The sequence below is a fragment of the Lepidothrix coronata genome, unplaced genomic scaffold (assembly GCF_001604755.1).
Source record: "Lepidothrix coronata isolate B3197 unplaced genomic scaffold, Lepidothrix_coronata-1.0 Scaffold165, whole genome shotgun sequence".
NCBI classification, from domain to species: domain Eukaryota; kingdom Metazoa; phylum Chordata; class Aves; order Passeriformes; family Pipridae; genus Lepidothrix; species Lepidothrix coronata.
Window position 1 is genome coordinate 463,028 of NW_016690345.1, and position 27,921 is coordinate 490,948.

The following is a 27,921-nucleotide window of genomic DNA, read 5'->3' on the forward strand; positions in this document are numbered from 1 at the left end:
TTAGATTAATACTTCTTTTAAAACATGTGAAAGGTGAAGGACGAACATCCATGAGCAGCAAGTTTCCTTTCAAGCAATTCTGAGCAAATGCAAAGCCTTTTTGAAGTGGTTTACTGCAATTGTAGTTTCCTTGCTTGCTGCTCCTGCTTTGGGCACCCCTCCTGGCACGTTGTGTGTGGCTACAGAGTGGTGGGGGAAGCTGGAAGCCAACAAAAGGCGAGGGGGCTTTAAAATCTTATTTCTTTTTCTACTTAGAATGCTGCTGGAGAGACATTGCATTTTACTCCTTCCTACTGTCAAGGCACAATATTTCCCCCAGCACTGGCACCAGTGGAGCAGGGAGGGGTGTGAAAGGAATGGGAATAGATTCCACGTTGGATGAGTCTCCGTGTGAAAGGAATGGGAATAGATTCCATGTTGGATGAGTCTCCAGTTAGGAGTCCAGATTGTGGGCAGGGTAAAAAAGCCTTTGTTTAGTCTGCAGTCAGTAGTTTTAGCAGGAGTGCTGGGTGTGGAGCTGGGAAGGGGGGTGTCCTCTGCTCATCCTGGTGTGATTTACAGTGTTGGGATCTATCTATGGGATGGGTTGACAGAGCCAAAACAGAGGGAAATGTGCTCTGGAGACCCTTGTCTCAGTGCCAGAGGGTGCGAAGCAAGGGCAGAGCTGCTCCTTCCCTGTGCCCACATTTCTCCTGGTGGCCAGTCCGTCCTTCCTGCTGCCCTCTGTGATATCTGGACTGTTTGCTGCCCCACAGTTGTGCTGGAGCTGTCTGAGGGACCTCGGGATGCACTGGGTGAGGATGGAGGAAGGTTAAGATGGCTTTGAAGCCATAGCCTGCTGGATGGTCAGGATGTAGTGAGTGATGAAGGCTGGAGACATCATTGCCCCACCAGCTGTCTGGCTGCATCCACGAGAGTGGGAAGCACCTACTGAGCCCCTCCTGGCCTAATTCCTTTCATAAATAGGATATTGTCAGAGCTTGGTGAAAAGCTGTGACTTGCAGCAAGGCTGTGGCTTTGTACCACCATGGTCTTGCCAGTTCCTCCAGAAGTGTAAAAAAAACTAATTGCCTTTGGTGCCTGCTGTACTCCATCAGCTGACACCGTCCGAGCAGCTGAATGCCTGAGTTTTCTTGGCGGCTGTTTCAGAGCAAGATGGTGTTTGCTTGATCAACATGCACGTTAACATATCTGTTAATTACGTTATGTAATCTGGCACTGGGCTCTTGCAAAGACCTCCTCCTGCTGCTGAAGGTGGTGATGGAGACCAGGCTGAGTTGGTCATGCCTCCCTCCTGGTGTGTGGTGGCACCTCCAGCACGAAGGGGCCATCGGGGGTCCTGAAGGGCTCACGTGTGGAGCAAACAGGCTTTGGCTCCAAATCCAGAGGTTGGTGAAGAGCATACGGTCCCTGAGAGGTACAGCTTGTATTTCTAAAAGCCTGGAAAACTGGATAGCAGCCTTTCCCTTTTCCTAGCGCCTGGCCCGAGGAGGAGCAGGACTTAAGCACATACTCAAATTTCAGCATGTGCTTAAGTGTTGTCCTGAATGGGGACCCTCTCGAGCTGTAGCTGAAGTGCTGTTCTGAACCAGGGCCAGCAGACTGTGAAAGTCGTCTCTTGTTCCTCTACACCCCCTCGTATGTGCTCGTTGCAGCTCTCTGGCTATTTACTACAAGGAGAAAATCACTTTATTTGGTTGCAGCTCGCTCGGTAACTGAGAGCAGGCAGGTTGGGAGAGTCACACATGAGCTGGGAGTGAGACATCTGACCTTGTCTCTTGTCTGTCTTGTTTCTATGATCCTAATTCTGTTCTAAATTAATTCTTTTGTTTAGCTGCTGGGGTTTTTTTCCCCCTCCTTTTTGTTTTCACATGAATGCTTGTCTCTATATTTAGGTCTGCCAGGGCGGGATGTTATGAATAATTGTTGATTGATATTATTAAACACTAACACGCTTGGCTGTGTTGCACTAATGATGGGGCTTTGGGGATATGCAAATCAATTAATTGCAGTAATTGCTGTAATAGCTGTTTTGGAGGATGCTGCTGAAGAGCCCTTGGGAGAGCGGACAAAGACGGGGATGTTTGGAAGAGCGAAGGAGAAGGGGTGCTTGAGAATCACTGGAGAGGGCTCCTTCAAGTTGCCAGTTGTGAAGTTGGGTTTGTTTTGCTCTCCAGAACCCACTCATACCAAATCCTCTCTGGCTTTGTTTCAGAGTTACCCTAGTGTGCTTACTTCTGGGCCCTTTGTGCTGTGGTGGAGCTGAAGAACCTCACAGATGAGACAGAACCTTTTCCAGGTAATCTCCTGGCTTAGAAATCTGGGAGACCTTCCTGGAAAACACCTGAGGGGGAAAAAATTATTTCCAAGACTAACCCTGTGTGTCACCTCACACTGAACAGCTTTGGTTTGTCAGCTGATTCTCATTCATGTCAAAGCTGCTTTTCCCCTTCTGTGGCAACATGACGAGGCCTCACAGTGGGCACAGAAGGGACGTGAGATGCCTCAGGAGCCATTGTGGGAAGGCTGTGAAGGGAATGGGATTTTGGGTATTGTGAGGATGGGGAGGAAAAAGTCTCTTCTGGCTTCTTCCCCATCCTATATGTGCTCTCCCTGCCTTTGTGTATTATTGTATATTCTTTTGTCTGGATTTCCATATGCAACGTGCTTTAGTCTCCGTGCTCCGGGGCAAGTGTTCAATGTGGTGCACAGATGGTGCTCCCAGAAATCCCGTTATTTGCTAATGGGATTTTGTGCTAAGCGTTTCCACTGTTCTTTTTAAAAGTCTGGGTGTTTGGGTAAACATGCCCAGAGCCTCCTCCTGCCGAGACACTCTCTCCCATGCAGCTGAGAACATGACTTTATTTTTTTTATTTGCCTGCTTTTTTAATCCTCGCGAAGGATGTCAGGCCAGCTTCTGTGGGAGGCAGTGCTGAGGTCTGTACCTCCACGTTGCATGAGGGGCACTGAATCCCAGAATCCTAGAATTGCTGGGGTTGGAAGGGACCTCTGGAGATTGTTCAGTCCAGCCCTCCTGCCCAGGCAGGGTCACCTGGAGCAGGTGATGCAGGAACGCGTCCGGGTGGGTTTGGAATGTCTCCAGAGGGGGAGACTCCATGCCCTCCCTGGGCAGCCTGTCAGTCCCCACTGGCTCTGCCGGATGTCACAACCCTGCAAGGTGGCCTGGCCAGCCTGATTGGGGCCCTCCAATGTGCCCTTGTTACCTTGCTGGTGGTCCTGCCCTTACATTTTGCACTGAGATATCCTTATCTATTCAGCAGCTTCCCCTGGGTCCTGCAGCATTTCAGTAATGCAGTGTTCAGCTTTTATGCAGCAATTCCCAGCTATTATGCAGCAATTCCCCTCTGTGCCCTCCATTCTTCAAGTACTGCTCCAAATCATGATATAAATAGTAAAAGCCTCGAATATGTTGCTTTTATTACCAGAGGCCTTTCAGAGCAGGTTAGATGTGTGCCTGACGGGGACAATGCAGCGCTGACTCTTCCAACGGGGCACAGAGCTGGACTAGGTGACCTCCCGAGGCCTCTTCCAACCCCTATTTTTCCATCACTGCGTGACATTCACTGCCAGTGGGTAAGTGCAGCTTTGTTTTGTGTCAGGCTGGCTGGAGGGAGGTCAGAGCTCGGCCCTCGTGGCCAGCAGACAGTCCCAGGGTGTGTGTCAGGAAGTTCCCTGTCTGCCTGCGCACCCGTGTCCGCTCATCCTGCGAAATGCTCCTCTCCTAAGTGCTTCCCGTGCTCCTCTGCCATGGAAAAGTGAGTCACATGAGGGCAGAGGTTCTCCTTTAGCTGGCCAAGGACTCCAGGTGGTTCCTCTGGAGGTGATCTTAACCAGAAAAATGTGATCGCGAGCCTGGTTCACAAAGTACAGGCAGCCCCATGCAGGAACCCTGCCAAGGACTGTTCCTGTTATGGTGCAGTGCCACGGAGCTGGTGAACTTGGGACTGGGAGCTGACCAGGCAAAGGGGAGCCAGCTGCAGGATATTGCTACGTGCAGATGGAGGATTGACATTAGGGCTCCATTAGAGCTGTATTGTCCTCTAAAAGTGGGTCCTGGACTCAGAAAACCCTCATCTCCAGCTGTGTGCCTGTGCCAGTGTCCAGCTCTGGGCTTGGGAGCTCTGGTAGCAAAGTAAGACTCGTGGTCCCCTCCACAGTACCTGGATCTGTCTCCGTGTTTTGTTTGGACATCATTGCACCCATTAAACATCTGGTTGAGATGGTGTTAGTCCATCTGTAGTGTTTTTGTGACTGCTTTGTCCAAAATTTGGGATCTAGGAGGCATTCTGGAATGCAGCCCTCTGTGCCTCACAACCCTCTCCAGAATCAGAGTTTGGGAAGTAACATTTTCTAGGTCTGCAAAAGACTCTTCAGCAGTGCCCCACTGTGATCTGATGTCTCTGTGGGGAAAACAGCTCTTCAGAGGTGTTGGTTTTCCATGCCCATCGTGAAATACCTCTTTGCCTTGTGTTTTTGTAGCCTCTCAGTTTTGCTGATTTTATCAGCCTTCTGATAAGGGTGATTAGATCTGATTTGTTTGAATTACAGCCTGACTGCTTTCAGCTCTCACAGACACAACACTGTTCGAGCTACACGCAGAGGAAGCGAGGAGGGGAGAGCCTTTCTCCCTCCCTGATAATGGGTAGCAGATGTGATACCATTCCCAGGTCAAGGATCTGAAATCATCAAGCAGCAGGAAAAATCCTGTGCTTGGATGGCACTTTAAAGCTGTACAGGAAAGGATGTGGCAAAGGCTGAGCCATCCCCTGCTCGGCAGCAGCTCAGAGCGCTGCTCTGCAACGTTTCACAAGCTGTGGGATATTGAAGGAGTCTTGGTTTGGTGGTTTGGCCCCAGGAGCTGTTCTTTAAGTTTGTAATACACCATTAGTGATTTCTTGTTAAAAATCAAGACTGCCCATGGCTCGTTTGTGGCTTGGGAGCTGTGTGCAGTCAGTTTGTCAGTGTGTCTTGTTTTTCTGGAAGTGTGATACTGCATTTTTTCCCCTTTTTAGAGACTCCTGTGCTGCTAGAAAGACTTTTCCCCTCAAACCAGGTTTTGTACGAGGTTGATGACCTGCAGTGAGCCAGACCATGATACACACAATATTGAAACCTGGCTTTCTGTGTTATTGGGAGCATTTTTTTCCCCACAAGCCCTTGCAGTAGCTTTCCAAGGTAGTTCAAAAAATCTGGGGCAGGTCAGGCTGCAGAGTATGGCTGTGCCCTTGTGCCTTTGTCCATTGATCTAGTGGCTGAAAATCTGAAAGAAGACACGGTTCAGCTGTGGGTTTGGTGCCATTTCAGGCTCTGGGAGGAGCCAGAGTTCTCCCTGCAGGTGCATATTTTCTGCAGGGCTTGGCCAGGTGCATCTCTGGGTCTTGCCCTCCTCACCACCCCCACCCTCCAGTCTCCTCTGCCAGCTGATTTAAATCATAGTGGCAAATCCTTGTGGGATTGCTCTTTAGAAAACACGCTGTGCTTTAACTGGCTGGTGGTCTCAGTGAGAGCAACAAGCTTTAAAAGCCATATGCCAATCCTGGGCTCAAGATGCCCCTTGGAAAAAGAGCTTCCCAGTTTCTGGCTGAATGTGGTAATCTAATAGTAAGAGGTCACTCCTAGTGTGAGGGCAGAGAGCTGCAGGAGGTTTAAGGAGGGAACTGAGTGTGCTTACAGCATGCCAACAAATACCTGGAAATACTGGAATGAGCCTTGAGGAGCTGCCGTGAGCCTCATTTTTGAAGGTGAGTTGCTCTGAGGGCTTCTGTGGGGAAGAGGCAGGGGAGTGGGCTGGAAGAGAGGATGTGGCAGCTTCTTCTTAACATGGAGGTGTGTTTTGGAGAGGAACAGCTCAGCCTGGGCTGTCTTTTCATTGCTGCAATGGGTGGCAGTTACGTGATCCAGTGGTGGCTTCATGGCAAAAAATTTGTCCCTTTCTCATTCTCCTGCTTTTTTCTTTTCCCTGCTCCCCTCACCTCCAGCAAGGTATCCTCTAAGTTAGATTTAGAAGAAGAGAAGGGAAGTCCATGTGTTCAACTTAATGACTGGTTTCAGTGCATGCAATCTGAATGCAAAGCAGGGGTAGGTGCAGCCAAGAAAATATTGTGGGTACACAAGCGTGTGTGCATGTGTTGGGAGAGGCTATAAATAAATAAATTCCATATATCTATGCATTATACTACACTGTAATTTGCATTTCTCTTATGCTGATGGCACGTTTTCTGCCAGTGTAGGTAGCAAACCCTTCTATGTGATATTTGCCAATATTGAGAGCACCTGTGAACTCTCATGCCACTGTTCTTTGCTGCCCAATGGACCTGGGAAGAAAACTGCAATGTGTATCTGCTCTCTCCCATCTTCCCCAGCTGATTTGACCAGGTCACTCCCCACCTTTGATTCTTTCCTCTTATTTAAAGACTGCCTGTGGCTGCATTATCTGGGAAAGCTCTGGCAGAGGCTTCAGAGCCGTAGTTCCACCTCACTAGAGAAACGGGCTCTCATTAACAGCCCTCGAGGAGGGGGAATATGCTGCTGCCTTCAAAGCAGTGTCAGAGGTGCCAAGCAAACTGCCAGCCCTCAGTGGGATGGAGCTGTGCTGAAGGCATCAGCCAGCTGAAAACCCCAGCTGGGGAGAGCAGAAGGGACACAGGTCCCACTCTGCGGTGCAGGAGCTGCTGTGGCTCTGTGGGTCCTGGAGACACGAGGTGAGCAGGGTGTAACAAGCTCTGGTACCGACACAAGTGCAGCAGGAGCACGGCCCAGCTGCTGGCTTGGCCTCTGGGGAGGGTTTCCAGGCACATGCTGCTGTCAGCAGGGGCTGCTGGTTATCCCAGTTCGCTCAGGACTGCGGTGCCATTGGAGCTGCTCCATCCTCAGAGGAGATGTGCCCTCACCTGCTGTCAAGTGAAGCTGTGCTGAAGCTCAGGAGCCAAACCCCTGTCCCCAGCTGCTCTCTGAACACCTTTGCCAGGCTCTGTCTCCTTCCTCAGAGCTGCACCTCGGTGGATGAGCTCCAGATGGTTGGGTGGGAGCCTCGCCAAGCATGGGGGTCTGTCAGCACTGTTAGGGATGACTGCAGGCTTCCTGCTGGGAAGTAGGGAGAGATCTGTTGGCTTCTTATTGTAGTCTCCTAAAAGAGTGCTCTCATAACCACTCTTGGCTTTCCTGTGAGTCTAATGAGTTCTTTTCCCTTTTCCAAAATGTCTGAGGCCAGTCAGTCCTGAACTATCCACAGCATCTCTTAGTCTGATTCCCCCTTGTCTGGAAGCATATCCGATGAGTGCAGTGGGCTGGAGGTAGGTTGGACTTCGGCCATCCTTTGGCTCCTGCCACGAGTGCATAAACTTTTATCTTTTCAATGTTACCATTAAGGGGAGGGGGGGGGAAAAGGAAACTAAACCACAAACAACTGCATTAAAATAATAATCAGAGCCTCATGAAAGAGCACAAAACCCCAGTAAACTCTCTGTGCTTTGAAACTTGAATCTTATCTCCCCCTGTCAAGGTTAATTGTTGCTGGGTTCAAATCATGGACAAGCTTTCATTAAGACTGGAGATGAGAGCCATGGCTGGGCCAGGTCCATCTCTGGGTGGTTTGGAGCAGGGTTGAATTTGGTCCAGCCTGTTAAGGAGGGAGTTACATCTGTAAGTACACATTTCATTACAGGCGTTGGATTTAAATCTGATCTTTAATGTTTCTTGAGTGTCTTCTCCCAGGGCCATAACCTGTGGAGCTATTTTAAAGGTGGTCACTTAATTTCTTTCCATATAACTTTATTTCTTTCTATATCCTGTTGAAGACTAGAGTGTGATCAGATCTGGAGAGCTTAGGAACAACTGATAAAAGTTCCCCTGCATAAGAGACCCTTTTATGTGGTGGGGAGCAAGCAGTCTGTCTTGGGAAGAAAGTCCTCCTCATTTCTCAGTTAATTAACCTACTAAGAGCCAAAGACTGATTTTTGTTTTTGGACCACTGCAGAGTTGCTGTTGCAGCCCAACCTTTGTATTGCTGTGGTTGCTGCTCTTGCAGCTCATGTTCTTTTAAAGGGCTATTTGGAGGAGATGGGCTTTTAAGAGCATTAACAATGAAAAAACCACTAAACCACATCACAGCATTAAAAAATACATTAATGAAAAGGGCATAATGAGTATTGGAAATAGTTTTATACCTCCTTGGACTAGGAAATATAAATACATATATTCAATGACAGCTCCCCCCTGCCTCCCACAGAGTGGTGTTTTGAACTGGTGAGATAGATAAGTTTGGGAGACAGTCTTACACATGCAGAGAAGTTGAGATTATGGTTCTGCTTGGGTAAATCACAGAAACTGTTCAATGCTTGAATTTGCTCAACCTTAAGAGGGTGTTATTGGTGTTGTCTTCACCTCTGCACCATCTCCTGGGATGCTCAAGGCCAAAAGGAGGCTGAGGAGATATTGGAAGGAAAGAAAATGAACATATTATTATCCCACTTTCCGCCCTTTTTATGAGGTGGGTAAGAGAGTTGCTTGTATCAGTGCTGGGAATCTTCCCTGGTGTTTGTGTTAGAACTAGCAAAGGGGAAAACAAGCTTGTTTTGGAAACAGCAGTGGTGGATTGTTTTCCTGTTGGCGTGGTTTTTTTCAGGAGTTTCCATGACTATTATCAGAACTTTTCAAACTTTTAATACCAAACGAAATTCATTAATTCTTCTCCAAACTCCTTTTTCCCAGCCTCACAGTGACCTTGGAAAGCATCTTTGAAAGTGGTAGTTTTGTCTGGCTGAGCCTTTGGTGGTTTCTGGGTTCTCCTGGTATAAAGCTGTGGAGCTATGGGATGTGTAGCCACCGGCTGACAAGGCCTTGAAGGACTCTGTGGCCCACAGAAGAGTCCAAAGTGCTGCAGGATTGGGCATGCAGGATCTTTCCTTGGCTACAGAGATGCTGTTTTGACACAAGGAGCCCTCAGACTTGGCTAATGGGATGTGGCCAGCCGTGACTTGACATGATTGCTTAGCATTCCATCTCCACCTTTCCCCCAGCCCGCTGCTTTCCCGTGGCTTGTTTTCATTTCCTTGCTAATTCAAGCATATCTGATGTTGGCAGGAGGAATTTCTGTGTGGTGCACAGGTTAGGGAGATCCGGCTGTGGTTGGGTTTTACAGGTGACGTTCATATATGGAGGTGGGGGAGCGGCACAACAGAGAGGTCACGGAGATGGGAGCTGTGGGAAGTGCTGCTGTGGACGGTGGGGAAGTCTGGGAAGGAGAATGCAGTGGGAGGAATGAGGTTAAAACATGTAAATGGGTGCAATCTGTGGGGATTTGTATAACTTGCTGCTGTCAGAGACACTGGAGTGTCTGCTCCCTCTCTACTCCCTCTCTGTGGGCACCAGCCCCTGGCACCCTGGGCCATCACGTGCCATCCTTGCCCGGCACAGAAGTGCTGGTGATAAGCAGGTGTCCCCCACTGGTGTGTGGAAAGAAGAGTCAGCTTGCTTTGGGAATGTTTTCCCCAAATCCAGCTTCAGCCCTTATGTGGGGCTCAGCCCACTCCCTCTTGCTGTGACTGACAGAAACCAGAGCTCTGCTCTTCGTGTGGGTTATATCCACCAGCAACCAGCTGGTGCTGGTATTTGATATCAGCTGGGAAACCCATCAGGAAGCTTTGATTGTTCTTTTTTCTCTTTCATTTTTTAAATTTCCATCACCTTTTCCAGCTTGCTCCCCACACTCTGCTTGGTCTCTCTGGTTCAGCCACTTCCACGTGCCCCAGCAGTGAGGAGGTGGGAGCTCACTTGGCACAGGGATCTGCCCTGTGCCAAGCTATAGGAACATCCCTGATGTCTCACCTTGGGCAGTCTGAACTCGGCATCATTTCTATAAAACTGGAGAAAAAAGGCTGCTTAGCTCTGGAACACTTTTTTTTTTTTTTTTTCAGTCCAATGCATTTCCATGCCTGAAAATGGGTAGATGTGCAATTTATTCAAAGCAGTCCTTAGAAAGCTACAGGCTGTGGCTTTTAATTTTCATGTGTGTTTATTTTTATGAGGAAAAAAAAAATCCCACATTTTCTCCATTAATGGGTGGTATTTACTTTAGGTACAGCAGAAATCTGATGTTGAGCTTCAAATTAGGCAAATCTCCATTTATTAAAACCCTAAGTGCCTCTGTTTCCAGGTTTTCTCACGGTACATTTAGGCTCTGTGTTGGAAACTTAAGGCTGACCAGCCTGAGCTCAGATCTAGCAGGAAGGGATCTAACAGTCAGTCTGACTTTTAGGCTCTAGTAAAGGCTGGTGCCATAGAGGGGTGTGAACAGCCTTTCATGTGGCCAGAGAAGGACCCTCTGGAGGCCAGGCTGGGTGGAGGAAAGTCTAGGAGCAAGGCAGAGACAGGAATTCATCCTGTTGGAGTCACAGGATAAGGTTTCACTTCTGGGGGCTGGTTCCTTTGCTCTAAAGCAAACAAAGCCTCGGGTTTGACTTTGCTCATTTGGTTTTTCATTTTCTGGAAATGTGTTGCTTTATCAAGTGGCACTGGAAGCCTCCAAAAAACTTGGTTTGCAACGAGACACTTGTGCAATTTTGTCTTTTTGAAAGATTTCTGTGTGTTGGTTCTAGTCAGCTGAGGAGGGACTGGTGGACCCTCTCATAACCAGTGTCTCCAGTTTATTAACAGAGTACTGAAGTTTCAAGGGAAGGTGGCACCGCTGTGCTTTCCAAGCTTTGCATCCAGCTCAGTGTGACCACGTGCCTTGCAGACACCATCATTAGCAGATAATTGCCCCCTCCTGAAATCAGGTGAAGCTTTTGGACTTGTCTTTGATTTTTGTCCAGTGCCAGATGAGTACTGGAAGGCTCTCCCTCCTGTCCAGAGGGGATTAGCTCCCAAGGATCTCAAGATGAGAGAGGTCAATAGCTGCTGTAACAATCTGTCCCTCTGGCACTTGATGCTGTATTAGGGTGGATGCCTCATTTTTGGAAGAGGAAAGCAATTGCTCTCTACTTGCACAGGCCAGCTTGGCTCTGTCACACCCTTCTGCAGTGTTCTGGTGCCGGTATTATATTAATTAGAACTGGAAATAATAAAGCCAAGAGTTAGCCCAGCAAGGAGTTAAAAAACCCACCCCAGCCAAGATATTGACATCTCCCTGCCCCTCCCAGCATTCAAAATGCCCATAAAACTTCTGTGAGCTTTGGAAAACTACACCAGCGAATGAGCTCTGTGCAGGGAATTGTATCCAGATGCCGGGGTGGTGGTTGTGAGGACCTCTGCCCTCAGCTTCCCTCTCTGCAGCCATCTTCCCCTCCTGGAATAATGAGGCCCATCGCTAAATAAATAACATTAAATATCACACCTTCTCCCCACCTTCTATGCCAGGCCAAACCAGCCTGACATGACAGGCTTGAGCACGAGCAAAGCTAATTCACCAACTTATCTCCAGTGTGCTGTATAACTGAGTTCATCCAATCAAATCTGTGTAACAAAGCTCTGGAAGTGAAGGGAGAGCTACAGCTTCATTGTAGTTCAGCCAAGAATCAATTTCTCGTTTTCTCTATTGTTTTATGACAATTCCTGTGTGTTGGTGAGGGCCAGAAAAGATGGACACCTTACAGATGTTTCTGTCCCCTCTATCACTGGCATTTCATATCCAGACTGAAAATGAAAGGAAATTTTGTAGATTGGATCAGCCATAGTAAAGAGATATCTGGGTCAAAATGTCCAACAAGGAAGGGCTTTACTCCTGCATAAAGCTAAATATGAGTTTTATCTGTGGTTTTTTTTTTTCATTTTAGTTCATCCTGTTATTTCCCCTGAACACACAGTTAGGGAAGAAAGGGACTAAGACCAACTCATTTTATGGTGTCTTCATTTCAGAGATGCAATAAAAACATAGAGCACAATAAGAAGCTACAAACTCAGCCCTCTCTTGCTGAGTGAAGATGTTCAGGGAGTGTTTTGGATAAAACCTCTGCAGTGAAACCCTGCAGTCATTCCAGCTGAAGGATTCCCAGCTTTTCTTTGTTTTCAGTTTGGAGTAAGTGTTATATCCAGGAGGAAAAGGGAAGGATTGGACCACATTTTCTGCAATGCCTGTGAAAATATATGTTGTAGGAGTCCAGCCCAGCCAAAAGGCAACATGTAGGTTTTTTTCTCCAGATGGAACTGTTTCCCTTTGCGATGCTTTTTTTTTTTTAGGAATGGCTTGTATCTATCCAGTGGGTGTGTCAGCTGCAATGTTTGAAAGTTTTAATTCTTCTCCATCTTTAAATTTGTCATTGCAAGAGATGTTTTGGCCATGTAAGAAGCCTTAAACTTTTCAGAAGAAGATGCTGAGGGGTGTGGCAAAGTGACAACTCCTGTCTCCTCTCCTTAATCTTGTCAGCCTTGGGATTTCCCCATTGGCTGGGTAAGAGGTGGCTACTGGAACAAGAGCATCATCCCAATTCCAATGGCACATCCTGCTGGGGCACTGGTTCCTGTCCAGGTGAGCTGAACATGCCGGATGCAGCAGCCTGGGTTCAGTAGGCATTATTTAAAGCAGACATAACACTGCAGGCTTTTTATTTTGGGGGTGCCCCAAGGTGAGAGATTGCAGAGATCAGGGAGAGTCAGGAATGGAAGAAGCAGGAAAAATGACTGTGTTATCCAGAGCCTTGAATTGCCCTCATCCTCCATCCAGGTTCCTGAGCTGACCTCCTCCAGCTCGCTTGCTGCAGAGTTGGGCTTCACCAGAGACACCTCTCCTTACCCGCTTTGCTTACACAGCTGGGCTTGAAGCACGCTCTTGCAAAACATACATTCAGTGCAAATATTATCCCTATACATCCTGCCCGTTATTTCTTATGAGCAGGATCAGCAGCTGGAGCGTGTACCTTGAGTCCCATAGGACGCTGGAGCCACCCTGAGACACATCGCCTTAGGAATGAATCCTCCCCCAGGTCCACGAGGGAACTGGAAAAAGGGGCTGGACAGTCCTGTGGCCCGGGATGTGCTGTGTTCTGGCCTTGGAATGGGCTGTGCTTAGCCAGGCTGTGTCAGACAGGCAGTGGATCCTGAGGGAGGTTTTGGTCCGTGGGAGGAACGATGTGGCTGGTTTTGTGCAGCTCATTACGCTCCCATTGCCCATTTCTGAATGGAGTCCTGTTGCTGAGACAGACCAGGTTTGCTTTTACTAAAAACACGGGGGTGGGTTTTTTATTTTTCTTGTACCAAAGTATGAAACTTTAGATGGCCATCTCTGTGCCTGGTCACCTCTGAGGGTTTTTTTTTCTGCTGACATTCACCTTGATAAGCTACAAAGAGGTACAAAGTACAGCGCCTCGCCGCGTCTTGACTAGTGTCTTGCTTTGATATAAATCCTCAGGGTAAAAAAAAAACACCTTGTGCAGCAAAAGCAAAGGCTGAAGTCGCTTTCATGAGGCAGGCTTAGTCCCCCTGGAGGACTGACATCCCCATTTTTGAGGCCTAATTGCATGAAGTCTCCTGTGATAATTTCTTAGACAGCGATGAAAAGCGGCTGGAGCCAGCCTTCGGCATTGAGGGGGACAAGCCCAGCGGGTCACTGGAGTGTCTTGATAGGGCAACAAAGACATCCAAAGGCTTGGACAACAGTGATCCTGTCATATGTGCTTAAAACCTTTTTTCATCCCTTGCAAACGCAGGTTCCTGGGGTTGATCAATATTAAAACGCTTCCTTAGAGATGCACCTTGTGATGGTATTCTCGTGCTGAAGGGTTGCTCTTGTTGAAGTTAGTGTTGGCTTTGAGTGGAGGCAGTGTTTGTAGGAGTCATCCTTCTGACACCGGGCTGATGGTGTCAGCCTGGCCACGCAGGGCCATGGCAAATACCCACCAGCGGCATCTGTGCCTGCCCAGAGGGACCACAGTCCAGGCTCCCTGATGCTCCCCAGATCTGCAGCTGCAAGCTGGAGGTTTTCTGTTCCTCGCTCCCCTCTTCACTCCCCATAGCAGGATCAAGCAATGTGTTACCCTGCACTGAGGGGGTGAGAGAATGTCCTGACCCGTGGGCTCAGCTTGTAGCAGCGTGTGGGGTATTGATTTATAGCCTTCAAAGGATGGCAGGGCATAATGAGTTGGGCAGCTGCCAATAGCTCCGTGTCACCAGAAGCCTGTGACTCCCCATGTGTTAAAGCTTTGCTGCTCCTCAGTAGTTCAGATGGCTTTGTGTCTGTCAGAGCAGGCACAATTTGTCAGGTTCTTGGGGTGCGCCTACATTTTCTGAACCCTTTTTGAAGCTATTTCTGCATTTGATTTGACAGCCTAAAGCCCACAGAAGGGAAGAACGTAGCTGGTTTGTAGCCATGCAGCCCTCACGTTTAACTTGGACATCATAGCCCGCTCATAAGCCCCAAGTAACAGCAGTTTTGAAAGCCCTCTGCAGTACTGATTTATAATTTTCTGCAGCATCAGCATCACTTTAAAGAACAAGGGATTTTGTAATGCAGTTGTAAATTATTCCTATAAGTACTTTAAGTGCCTCATGGGAGGGCATGTTTGCTCACGATGCTCTGTAATTTATTTCTTCTCCTGTTTTTCAGCTGTGCAATAAAACATTTGTGAATATCCAGGAATGAGGATCCATCCAGGAACGAGGATCCTTAGAGATGGCATTGACATGTACCAGGCTTACTTGAAAACCCTTGTATGATCTGCAGGAAGAAGAAAAAGAAGGTAGGAATAAGTATGAGAGTTTCCTGAAACCTATGTGGCAAGTTACAAGCTCCTGACAAGTTATAAACATGGTCATTTTGCTTCTTGAATCCTTTCCCGGGGGTCCCCACTGGGGACTTTGTGGAATGGACTGTCTTTGCTAAGTACTGCTGGTGGTGGGACTCTTAGCTTGGGTTTTATTATGCAGTGTCATTCTCTGTGGATGCAATCAGTTGTATTTTAGAACTACACTGTTTTACTGTTGGTTCTAAGAGTGGCTTTGTCCAAGTCTAACCTTGGATGTCTCAGCCAAACACAATTTATGTTATCTTCAGCAGAGCCACATTTTGACTCTCAAGAGTGTTGTTTTACCCTCTTTCTGTCTAAGTCCTTGGTAGGCTGTTTGATGTTTAGCTGGTAGCCTCAGATCCTAAAGGATTCCAAAAGCAGCTGTCCCAAAGTGTGAAGTTTCAGGTATAACTCAGAGAAGACTTCAATGGCCAAATGTAGGCAAGGGGTGAAAAGCCTCAGTTGGCTCTTGCTGGTGTGAGCAGAGTTATGTCATCCCAGATACTTTTTGAGTAAATAAGTGGCTTTGTTGTACATTATTTGAAAGAAGCCCAACACTGTTGACTTCACTGACCTCAAAAACTCTCATAGCCACTTAATCTGGCTCATTGCCCTGTTCTGTGTGGATTTGTTATGGGGATGTAAATGCTGGTTGAAATCTTACAAAGGTAAATTTTTCTTGAGTGGGAAGGACAAGAGATTCCTGTTCAGTACATAGACAGAGAAATAGTCTTTATTTCTGGCTCCATGTTGGGATTTCCAGCTCAGTGCTCTTCCAGGCGTGCTCATGGAATGCCAGCAAATCCTTGTAGGTGAGGCAGGGCACTATGGTCCTTTGACAAAACAATCCTGAGGGGCTGAGATTCCGTCAGCGTGCCCCCATCTGCTCAGATTAGCCGACACAGAACTAACAGTGGTTGTATGGCTTCAGGGCATGAAGTAAATACCCGTCAGGTTGATCTCTGGAGCAAAGGAATTGTTTGTGGCGTCTTGACCTGCCCTGAACTGCTGGGCAATCACAAAGGATTATTGATAGTTACAGCCCAAACGCAGTGAGCAGTACCTTTTGCTCTGTGCAAACACACTGTGCATGCTTGTGAGACCAATTAGGAGTCCCAGGGACTGCCCTAAATTCATTCTTGTTTTGCTTCTGACCTCCTGGCATGTCCTCGCTCACACAAGAAGTTGTTCTGGAGCGCCTGGTCACGGGCACCAGGTGTTTGCCCCACTGTGGCCAGCTGTCCCTGCTACCCAGCCACTTGTCTGTGCTAATAAATACTTCATGCCCAAGTCCTGAAGAACGGACCAAAATGCCTTGATGAACCTGGAAAGCCCCGAAAGCGTGTGTAACCTCTGTTTTGCAAGCCCAGTCACCCCTGATGTGAGGGCCTCTTGCCTGGAACAATTATCTGCTCGGTGAAGATCTTGCAGATTGCTTGGAAGTGCCTTTTGCCCTCCCTTTCATCCATCTGGCCATTAATGGGTTGTTGGGGGCTGCAGAGGATTTAGCCCGACCAGCAGAGGTTGCAGCTGGCCTGGTGGCAATCCTGCTGCTCCCAGCCCTGGCTCCGTGCAATAATCCACACATTCCCCTGCCTTGCTCCCTGAGCCAGCTGTGGGTGTGTGCCGATTACACCACTGGGCTTGACATCAGCATCCCGACTCATCACTGCAGCTTGGCTGCAAAACCAAGGGGATCTTTTTCTTCTTTATGTTAAGAGCGTGATTGAGTCCTCCTGTTTCTGTGCAAGAGCCTGGAGCAGCTGCCTCCGTTCTCCCCTGGCTGGACTGTGTTTCTCAGGATACAGGAGGGATGCCAACGAAGCAATGTCTCTCCTGGGAGAGGGTTGGATGGATCGTGTTAATGGAGCTCCAGCAGAAAGCTTCACTCACGAAGGGTGTGGGGAGTAGCAGCTGATCTAGACCAAATGATGACTTAACCTTGCCTGAAAATTAAGACGTCGTTCCTTCAATTTCTGTCCTGCTGGAAAACTGAAATATTTTCATGAAACCCAACTTTTTTTGTGAGAAAACCTTCTTTCTATCCAAAGCCTGCCTGTTGGAACACTCCCCACCAGCTCTATTGGTGGGCTGAGGAGTTTTCCAGGACTAGCCTGAAGTTTCCATCAGGCATCATAAGGCATTGCTGGGGTTTTTTTGTTTGTTTATTTGTTTGCTTTTTAAGGCAGCCAAGCAACATAACTGCTGGCAAGAACTTTAGTACCTGATTCATCCTTATAAGATGCTCTGTAAAGCAAGAAGGCATGTTCCAGAGCTATCTGCAACCTGCTTTTAAAACTGAATTTTCTCTAATACCCCAAGCAAGACTTAATAAATGGCTCAAGTGTTTGTCTCAATTTAGGTGCTTAATTGGTTCTCAATTTGTTTCAGATGAGGCATGTTGCATTTATCCCATGACCCTGTAAACACAATTTGTCTTGCCATCCCGTAAGTAGCCCCTCTCTCCTTTCAAACATTATTTTTGTTCACCTTCCTGGCATCCAGTTTTAAATAAATATATTAAACTCAGAGGAGTGTGGTTCTCTGCTTCCCACTCTCCTGGTTTCCTTGAGGTCAGCAAGGGCTGCACCAATTTACACTGATAGTTTTGATGTCAGCTCCACATTTCTTTCTGGCCTTTCATTTGAAAGCTATTCTGGTGGAGAACAAATTTTTGGCTATTTAGAGAGTGGAAAGGAGCCTCAGGGAATGTCCTTTTTCTCAGTGCCAGTAATATCATCACTGGAAAACAGTTCTTTTCTTTTTATTTTGTGCCTTGGTGCAGCTGAAAAGTGCTGGAGAAGACCCTGGAAAGGGAAGGTCATGCAGAGGGAGGAGAGGATGGGACATCCTTCCTGCAAAGGGAGGAGCAGGGTGGCCTCTGGCTATCCAGTACATGATGTAACTCCACCCATCAGATCCTGGAAATGACTTCAGACTGGCTTAAGGATGGAACACCACCAAGGAATGACATTTTACTTAGATTTTTAAAGTTCTAGGCAGAGTCTCTGCCCCAGGTCTGGTTGGTAACTGAGCTCGTAACTTTGGCTTCCACTGCTTTGCTGGGGTTCATTCGTGTGCTTTGAAATGTGACTATTCATGAGGCAGTACCAGCATTTTTTCCACCCCCTACTCCTGAGTGACTTCCCTTCCTTGCTATTCTTGTCCTGCTTCAGGCTTAATTACACCAGTCAGGAGAGATAGAGTTGAAATAGCCACAGCTTTAAGTTGAAGACTGTTTGCTGCATTAAAAAAAAGGCTTAATTCCCTCTCTATCAAGCTTAGGATATTAAAACCCATGATTCTCTCTCTTTTCTAATTAGTTTTATTGGTGTGAGCTGCCATGGTGTGCTCAGATACTGTGACTGCAATGCACTTGATACCTGAGCAAAGAAGGGGCAGGTAATGGATAAAAGACTGTGCAGGTCTTCCTCCTCACTGGGACCTTTCCTGAGTGCTAGAAAATCTCCAGGATTGCTTTTCCTCATGTTTCTTGCTGTTCTAGGTGGAAATGACTTTTAAAAAAGGAGCATTAAGATGGTCCTGAAAACATATGTCTCAGGGAAAAGAGGGGTTGAGACGTTGAGCTACTGTGATGATGGATGTTTTTTGTGAAGGGAAGATGTGCCCATTCAAAAATACTTGTGCTTCCATGTCTATATTCCACAGACTTGTCTTGGCAGAGCAAATCCTCGCTGCACTGTAGGTTAGGTGGGAAGTGACTGGGCAACCACCTGCAAAGTCACTGTGGGGCGACTGCTCTGTGCCTTTTTTCTGTCATTCCTGATATGGAGGAGAGAGAGTCGTGTAAAGAACTTCCCAGCACTAGAAAGTTTCTGTGAGCTGGCATTGCTTGGCTGTGAATATTCATGTGCAACTTGTTTCTGGAGCAAAAACGTGAGCAGGGCTGTGGTGCTGCGAATTGCAAGTGAAAGTGTTAATTTTCACACAGTTGTAAAAGAAATCCCACTTTGTGAAGATTTTGCTTGAGTCAGAGGTGAAGTTCCTGTCAGCTTTAAAGGGTGCAGATCTGAAATGCTGAGTTTGAATATTGAGACCCTCTTAAAATACTTCATTTCATCGGAAAGATTCCCAGGCTCTCTCAGCATGTTACTTTGTCAAACTCACCTTTTTTTTCCCCGAGAGAAGTTGGAGCCTGACTTATTATCCAGCTTTCTATTGCAGCTTTGTTTAGTGGAGTTTATACATTCTTAGATCAAATATTATACAATCTGACCAGGAATCATGCAATCGCAGTGGGAGATGGGAAGGAACAGCATAATTTATTCTATAAACAAAGGCATCATCTACATTAAAGTACAAGTTGGTTAATAAAATGGGTTTTAACGCAATAGAAAAAATAAATATGCAGCTTTCCCTGAGCTGTGTTTAGAAATAGTTGCACTCAAATGAGGAATGTGGCACTCGTGTTCCCACAGAGGCTGCCTTCATCTCCTGAAAGCAGCTACCCTGGTCCATGTTGTCTGGGAAGACTAGAGGGATTTGACCAGACCCCTTTTGTAAAATGGAATGGGTAATGAATGCCAGCAGAAGGACTACACTGCATTTAATATTTCCTCTGAGATGAACCAGCTGCTCTAGGCTGGGATCATGTGCAAGCTCATGCTGAGGAGAACTCTGAGGATACTGAGAATGGGCATAAAAAGGTGATGTCAAAGGATAGTAGGTCTTCTTGTTATCTACAGCTTGTTCTGGAGGATGCCTGTCAGACCCTTGTAGGACAGCTTTGCTGGTAAAGTTGTGACTTCGGCAAAATTTCCAGATTACTGTGTTTTGGCTGCTGGGTGGACAGAGGATCCTCCCGAGTCTTTGCTGGACAACCAGAAGCTGGAAAATTTACTGAGTGAGATATGTGTTATGGGTAGAGGCTGGTGAGTCAAGCTGCTGCTTCTGGATCTGAGGAGGAGGAGAGTTGGGGGAGATTGTCCTCTTTTTTTCTGAGAATGTATTGCAGCGTGGGCAGGGAGCTACCTGCACTACAGACCCGTGAAGTATCAGCTGGATTAAAACTTGCTTTATCCAAGAAATGTTATAAAAACTCCTAGCAGAGGAGAAAGGCTAACTTCAGGGAAGGTAGTGGTACAACTCCCCTTAGCATGAGCCAGGAGAAGATTTCATCCTGGAGCTGCAGCGAGTACAACCAGCATTTCTCCTGGAGCATAAACCAGGAGTTATTGCTCACATGTGCACACAGGAGTGCTCAGAGCCTGGCCACTGAGACCTTTCCTTGGGGATCCATGTAAAATACCTCTCACAAAAGCTGCCCTGTGCCTGAGCAGAGGAACTCCTGCTCATGATGTTAAAAATGGTAAAAAAAAAAAAAAAAGAAGAACCCACCACCCCTTTTTTCACACACACACAGTCACACACTTCTTATCTTCCTGCCAGTGTGGCGGAGATCTCAGCACGGCTAAACAGCACACACCGTATGGGACACTAAAATTGCTGCCTGGGAAGTGCTTTCAGCCCCTGCTCTGAACACTGCCAATGCAAAAAAATGTCCCCTTTGTCATGGTGGTGAATGAATTTTGTTGTTCCCCTTTCTGCTTGGATTTATGTTAACCGTGGCTTTCAGCCGAGTTTGATCTGCTCACTTTATTGTATTGCAAACAGTAGTCAATAGCTCTTCAGCTCGAGATCGCCTGGATTTATTTTCAGGTCAAGTCAGCTCTCCTTGACCCAAGTCTGAACCAAAATACATTCCCAGAAGATTCCCCCACAGGATATGGGATCCAAAGACAGAGTGACATTGTGACGAGTTCAGGGTTCGGGCTCAGTACAACAGAGCCCCTGTTGGTGCAGGGAAGGCACCGAGCAATCCTTCTTATTTCAGAGCTGGGTCCTCTCCTGGTGCAACTCACAGCAGATTTTGTCACCCATCAGTCACTTCTCTTCATGAGCAATGTCATGCCATAAAACCATGGAATGGTTTGGGTTGGAAAGGACAGTAAAGCTCATCTCACTCCACCCCCTTCCCTGGGCAGGGACATCTTCTACTAGGCCAGGTTGCTCCCGTTGCATTCCTGGTGTTTGTGGTCTGAAGGGGAGCCAGTCCCAGCTCCTTATGGATGTGTTTGCATGGCTCTAACATGCCTGCGTGGAATTTGCTATGCAGGCTTTAAGCAACTGATGAGATGGTCTGCATTTTTTTTTATTATTTTTATTGTAAGGAAAAGTGTGATCTCTTTGGGGGACTGCCTGGCACAGAGGCGGGACCAACTGATACTGCATTGTGAAGTGAAAAACACAGCTTTGAGGACTTGTGGCTAAAATGGAATGAACTCATGGATTTACCCTGGATGATAAATCTTCCTTCAAAAGAAGGCAGCCTTATGTTTGGTACAATAGACTGTTTATTTCTTCTATGGAAAAAAAAAAAAAGAAAAGAAGTGGTGTAATCAGATAGAATTAGCTTTCCAGGGGCCCTGGGCAAAAGCTAAAGCTGCCTCCTTCTTCTGCTCACATTGGATTATATGAGTAGTCTAAGACCTCTCTGCCTTCCTACAGCGTTAGGCTATGAGCTGCTGCCAGTGTGCCTTGAATATCAATCCAGTGTTAAACTTCCCAGCAACAAGGGTTTCCACAGAAATTAAGTGTCCAAGTGTTTGGCTGGTATAAACTGCTTGTTTCAGCTGGGAACCTGGCCCAGGTATGGAAAAAAAATACAGCCTTATTAGTGTTTTTCATCTCAAGCAGGTATTGGATACACATGGCAAATACACAACTAAGGTACAGCTGGCTTAGTGTTGCATTAAGCGTCTGTGGGGTGTGTGCGCTGACTTTGTTGTTTGGGCTGTTTGTGGTTAATGTTTTCTCAGCCCTTTTTCATTTTATCTAGACATTTAATTCCCTGGGAACAGCCCCATGTGCAGTTCTGTGATGCCCCAAATTTCACACCTCATTGGGGTGTTCGGGGAAGCTGTCAGAGACATAGCTGGGCAAAGGAAAGGAGGGAAGCGGGAAGTCCACAGGAGTTTGCATGGGGACAATGCAATTGGTGCGATAAGCAAATCCCATCTTTTCTGATGGGTCAAGTGGGTTATCTGTGCCTGAGTTGGCTGAGAGGGTGATGTGGTCAAAGGGGCATGAATTGTTTTAGGGCCCAGGAGCTGCTCAGCGGTCGCTGTTATCTTGTGCAGAAACCTTAAACTGATTTTTCCCCTTGTTCCACTGGAATAAAATACTTTGGATCGTGAGTTACCACAGAGGAAGACAAGGACATGAGCAGTTGCTGTACAGTAAGTTATGTTTGCTGAACCCCTTCCTGTAGCTGTTGTGAGAGTTTTTGTCACGATCCACAGGTTCCTCCTGAGGGAACAGGAGACAGCAGGGCTCCTCAGGGACCTGTGCTTAGGGTGAGTGTCTGGAGAATGTGCATGGTGGGCAGGAGTCTCATCCCAGTGCCCTCCGTGCCTGGAGCCAAGCTAGAGGAGTTCAAACCTATGTCCCACGTGGGGCTGTGCTGACTACCCTGTTACAGGTACGGAGGGACAAAGGGAGGAGGCACATGCCTGCTTCAAAGGAACACAACATTTGTGGGGTCAGGAGAGAGGTGGGAAGCCAAAGATGGAGTGGGATCAATATGTGTGGAAGGGGGCCATGAGACCAGTCCCACACTTCGATTTTATTTACTTAACATTTTCAAGGAGTTGCTGCTAAATGGGGGTGACTGTCATTCTCAGCTCCCATGCTCGGGCTTAGCTCCAGGAACTCCAGTCCAGCTCTGCTGACTGTCAGCAGCTGGAACTTGGGCCCTGTGTTTAATGTCCCTTCCTCGGTGCTCATGCAGTCGGTTTTTCTTGCCAAGATTATATTTATTTTCCTTCCTAAAGGACTGCTCTAAACATCATACTTTAAAACAATATGCCTTTTTCCCCCCCAGAGAACAATATGATATGCCACCGTTGAATTAATATGTCCATGAAAAGTGAATATAATCTCCCCAGTAGATCCTCTTTCCAAAAGATTTATGATTTAATGAATTTTTTATTTCTTACCGGCCTGTAATATTCAGTCATTTTACACCTAGCAGGACTCTTTCCCGTGGAAGCAAGGGAAGGTGGGGGGGATCCCATCACCCTAATTCCAACTCCTTTCTTTCCTCTCTGTCCCTGGCATGCCACCTGTCACCAGTGCAGGTTTTCCTGCCATAGCACGGCTTCTGTCAAAACCTGCCCTTGCCACGTTAATGTCACCCTACTAGTTTGAGACTGTGCTGTGCAGAGAGGAGAAGTTTATGGACAATGTTTATGTAAAAATCAGTGCCTCTGAAAAGTGTTCTCTGCTGGCTGCTTGGCTGCTCCAGGCAGGATTTTGGCTCAGGGTTTGGTTTCATCCTCCTCATGGTCACACTCCAGCACGCCCTCTAATAAATGGCAGTAATGCCAATTATGAAGCAGCAAATAACATCCATAGGTAACACCTTTATTTAGTGGAAAGGGTAAGAGGGAAATGAACTGTGAAGGAGAGAGAGCCATCTCCAGTAGTTATTAAAACAGGGGTAATATTCCTAATTGCACCACAACTGATTTCTCTATAAGCTCTCATCACATTGAAAATAGTAAATTGAATGCTCTGCCACCCTCTCCTCAGGGATCCTACTGGGTTGCTTGGCTTTGGGAAAGCTTACTGGGATTGACAGAAAATGCCCTACCATGCAGGTGGGCAAGATCTTACACTCTTCTCCTGTTGCGTCCCCCCTCCATCCCTGAAGGTGTCCAAGGAATGACTGGACATGGCACTCAGAGCTCTGGGCTGGGTGACAAGGTGGGGATCGGGCACAGGTTGGACTCGGTGGTCTTGGAGGTCTTTTCCAACCTCAGTAATTCTGTGATTCTGTCTTTGGGTGGAAAAAGCCAGAGAATGGTTAAAATCCTGGGTGGCCCAGCTGTCAGAGGCCACGTGAAGCTCCGTGTGCTTTGTGTTGTCTCCGTGAATCAGGGCTGTTCACCGTCACTTGTCAGCAGGCGAGTGCTGATGGCCCCGGGGTTGGGCAGCGCTGGAACACACGGATCTGGATCTCTCCCGGCAGCTCTTTGCAGGGCTTTCAGCGTGTGCTGCCTCAAACCACAGATGCTGGGGCCCGAAAATCTTCCCCTTCACTTTGGTCCTTATTGTTGTGGTGGAGAAGGTGAAAATGCAGCTTTGGAGCTGCAGTGTAGATGGAAACCAGCCCCCTGAGGGGTTTCTGCAGTAAAAATATCGTATCTCATGAACCTTTAAACTAACAGGTGGGTGGTATGGAGGAGGAGGAGGGGAAGTCCTGTACTGTGATTTCTCTTTGATTGTTTGGTTAGTGATTTAGGCTGGGCTAGGGGAAGCAGGAGCCTTGCCCTAGGATGGGTCGTGGTTGCCCTGGCAGCCTCTCCCTGCACTTCTCTTCCTTTTTACTCCACTTTTAAGAGGTCAGCTTCTTTCTGCCTCAGTTTCTCTAGCACTGGCTTTCCCACCCCCTTCCTTCAGTTTGGGGAACCTCTGGCTCTCTCCATCCTTGCTCAGAGGAGGACACTGGTGAAGCAGCCTATGAGCACAGGTCCCTTCCCTGTGCTGCCTCAAGTGCAGTGATGGGGAGGCTGCTTCTCCCTGCTCTCTTCCCTTGGTTTGCTCATCGTCCATCTCTTCCAAACCGGATGGGCTGGAGCTGGACAGGACACCAGCCCTGTGGCTTTCCTGATGGCTGCTGACACTGCTCTAGGCATGGTCTGGCACTAAATGACTCGATTGTTCTCTGTTGGCAGGGGAAGTGGAGCTGGGCAGTACCGCAGTCGCTGTCTGCTGGAAACTTGCTGATCGTTTCCCTTCTGCTGTGATTTCAGAGGTGACTCCTGATGCAGTCATCTATTTATTCCTTTTGTTAGCGTGGTGGCTTGTCCCTCCATCCATCATCCAACCGATGTGGTGAGGAACGTGACTGGGAGAGGACAGAGAACGAGATGTCTCGAAAGAGGGAGGAAGCAGTGCTGTGTTTTCATGCAGCGGCCTGCTGACTCCAAGGACTGCAGGAAGCTCTTTTTTACCTTTGTACACTTCATGGATCACAGCCTGATTTCCTCCAGGGCTCTCCCTGGCTCTGTCAGGCGACGTGGGTGTTTGCACTCCTGGCTGGAGCGTTCTCTGTGTGAGCGCAGTGCTGCTCCCGCCTCGCTCCTGCCGCACGCAAACCCTCTCCTGTGCGATGGGGAAACCTCTCCCTTTGTCCCGTTTGGATATTTGCTGTGTGATCGAAAAGCTCCCCCACCCAACACATATGGCACTTTGCCTTATTGGCTTTCTCTCTCACCCCCCAAAAGCCACATCTTTCTAGCACTCGAAGCTGCCAACTTGCATATTTTTATTTTTTAAACTCTCTGTTGACTTGAGTAGGCAGGGCTGGGTGTCAACTTCCATCTGCCTCCCAGCTGGAAAGGGAAGCCTTAAGAGAAAATGAGGATGCTTGCAGTCTGCATTCCCAATGTCAACAGGGAGAAGCTGTGGAGATTGTGGGAAATTACTGATTTTTTTTTTCTTTCCCCCCCATTAGTAAAAGTTTGTGCTTTTGGAGCATAAAAGAATATATTGCTGTAGTTCAGGCCGTTAAACAAAATATGAATGTAAAACAAAGCATTAAATAACGATGTGGCTTTCAGTGCTGTGTTTTGCCCAGCACTCGGTGCCTCCTCTCCTGCTGTACCTATCTCTGAGAGTCAGAGCTCGCTCTTAGGTGTGTTTATCTGCAGTGCTGAGCACAGTGGAGCCTTGACCTTATGCAGGGCCCCCCATGGTCTGGGGAAAGCAGAAGCTTGTTGTGGAAAGACCTCAAGACAAACCTAATGAGGTTTGTGAACATAATTAGGTTCCCTGCTTCCCTGTGAAGGTGGCCAGTCCCTCCCTATCATGTTGCCACAGACTCCTGTGTGGCAGGTGAAAGCTGCAGAACTTTGCTTTCCCCATTTCCTGAATCATAAAAAGGGTTGGGTTGGAAGGGCCCTTACAGAGATCATCTTGTTCCACCTCCAGCCGTGGGCAGGGACACCTTCCACTAGCCCAGGTTGCTCCAAGCCCTGTCCAACCTGGCCTTGGACAGTTCCAGGGATGGGGCAGCCACAGCTTCTCTGGGCAACCTGTGCCAGGGCCTCCCCACCCTCACAGGAAAAATTTCCTTCCCAATATCCCATCTAACCCTGCCCTCTGGCAGTTTGAAGCCGTTTCTCCTTGTCCTAGCACTCCAGGCCCTTTAGGCACTGGAAGGGACTCTAAGGTCTCCCTGAAGCCTTTTTTTCTCCAGGCTGAACACCCCTGGCTCTCCTATTCCAGTGAGTGGTGGATCACCTGGATAGCTGCATCTACAAGAGTTGTTGGCTACAGGACTATCTGCAATCACATCTTTGGGGACACCTGCTTGGATTGGCAGCAGATCCCAATGATTCATGGCAAGATCCTCTGCTGATCTTATCTGGGGTGCCCAGTTCTGCTTGCTCTGTTCTGGGGAGGTGGTTTTGTGTCATTCAGGTTTGTCATGCCTGAACACTGAGCAAAATCTACCTGTCACAGTGGAAAGGGAACAGGCCTGTGTGAGGAACGTGCTCCCCATGAAAAGATTGCTGAAGGGAGGAACCCAGAGAGGACAGTGAGGGCTCTGCCCTTGGCAAAATGCAGGTGAGGGAAGGTTGCCAGTGACTCCTGGACACCCAGCAGCTTTGTGGTTGCAGGTGCTGGCTGGTATTTTTAGAGAGCTGTGGAAGACATTGGACTACTTGGTGTTATTTTCTGGCACACCAGCTAAGGAAAAACCACTCCACTTGCTTTTTTGGCTGAGTAACTGGAGTTCTGCTGGAGTAACTTTATTTATTTTTTTTCCCTAGGATTTTCAGAGCCTGATTTAGCCAAGTGCTTCAGTACAATGCTTATTTTTAAACATAATCCTGTCGTTGTCTGAACTCATTGTGCTTCAATCCCACCAAATCCATGGACTTGGGTGAGCGCTTGGAATTTGAGCAGGTGCTGAAACACTTTGCTTACTGACAGCTGTGAAGTTTGGAGGACCTCATCCAAGAAGAATGGGGGTCAGGAAGGGAGATGAGGTACCTTACATCACACTCTCTCCATTTTGAAATGGTGGGAGACTTGTCCCTCTGTTCTCCTCGTTCCCTGGCACCCAAACCCCCGGCAGTGTGTGAGCCAGAGGATGGGATGGTCCTGGTGGCCTCTGTGGCCGTGCTGCAGGGTGGCACTTAGAGCTTGTGGCAGCCCAGATCTCAGTGGGGACAGAGGCACCACCAAAGGCCCACCAGGTCAGGCCTCTCCTCAGCATGTCTCTGTGCCACGTGCTCCCCAGGACACCCCAGTGCAGTGCCAGCTGGGAGCTGTCGGAGGTCTCTGGGGATGTGTGGGACTGAGCTGGGAGGAGCACCAGGCATGCTTGGAGCTGCAGGAGTGCAATCTATACAGCTTAATCTTTTCTTTCCTGGCAGAAAAGCTGAAGCTGATTGTGCTGTCACTTCTGCAAGTGTAAGTGTGATGTATTTGATTCTGTTCTTCGATGGGGGCAGAATTAAGGAATTGTGAGCTGAGAAAAAGAGTACATTTAAAATATCAATGTCTTTTTTTTCCCCAGAATTAAGACTGCTCTGCTTGCAGGTGGGAGTCCTTTTAACCTGCACCCTCACTCTTTTTACAGGGGTCTCTTCCACCACAGAGTAAAATGTCTTGTTTTGCTGCATTCCTGACTTGGTTTAAGCTTGATAGCTTGTGCTGGACATTTTTGTGGGAAAACATGTTCTCTTTTTAAGCATGCATTTTTCAGCAGGTTTAATAATATAATCATAGGATGGTTTGGGTTGGAAGGGACCTCAAAGATCATCTGGTTTCACCCCCTACCATGGGCAGGGACACCTTCCACTAGCCCAGGTTGCTCCAAGCCCCGTCCAACCTGGCCTTGGACACTTCCAGGGATCCAGGGGCAGCCACAGCTTCTCTGGGCAACCTGTGCCAGGGCCTCCCCACCCTCACAGGGAAGGATTATTTTCTGATATCTAATTTAAACCTACTCTCTTTCAGTTTGAAGCCTTTCCCCTTCTCCTGTTTGTTGCCTGGGGAAATAGGATTAAGCATTTTTGGGGAAACAAAATACATGCTTTCTGGGGGTGTTGAAGCCCCCAGGTTGCAAGGGCTAAACTTTAGCCCT

The 27,921-nt window shown here is 47.8% G+C and overlaps 1 protein-coding gene across 1 annotated transcript in view; it reads left to right on the forward strand.

Moving 5' to 3' along the window:
• Positions 1 to 26,621: 26,621 nt before the first annotated feature.
• The window catches only part of ACKR3 (atypical chemokine receptor 3), an 8,938-nt gene continuing 7,638 nt past the window's right edge, over positions 26,622 to 27,921 (forward strand). Inside the window, exon 1 of the mRNA XM_017829614.1 lies at positions 26,622 to 26,712. The gene's annotated coding sequence lies outside the window, so the exon portion shown is untranslated. The remainder of the gene's footprint in view (positions 26,713 to 27,921) is intronic.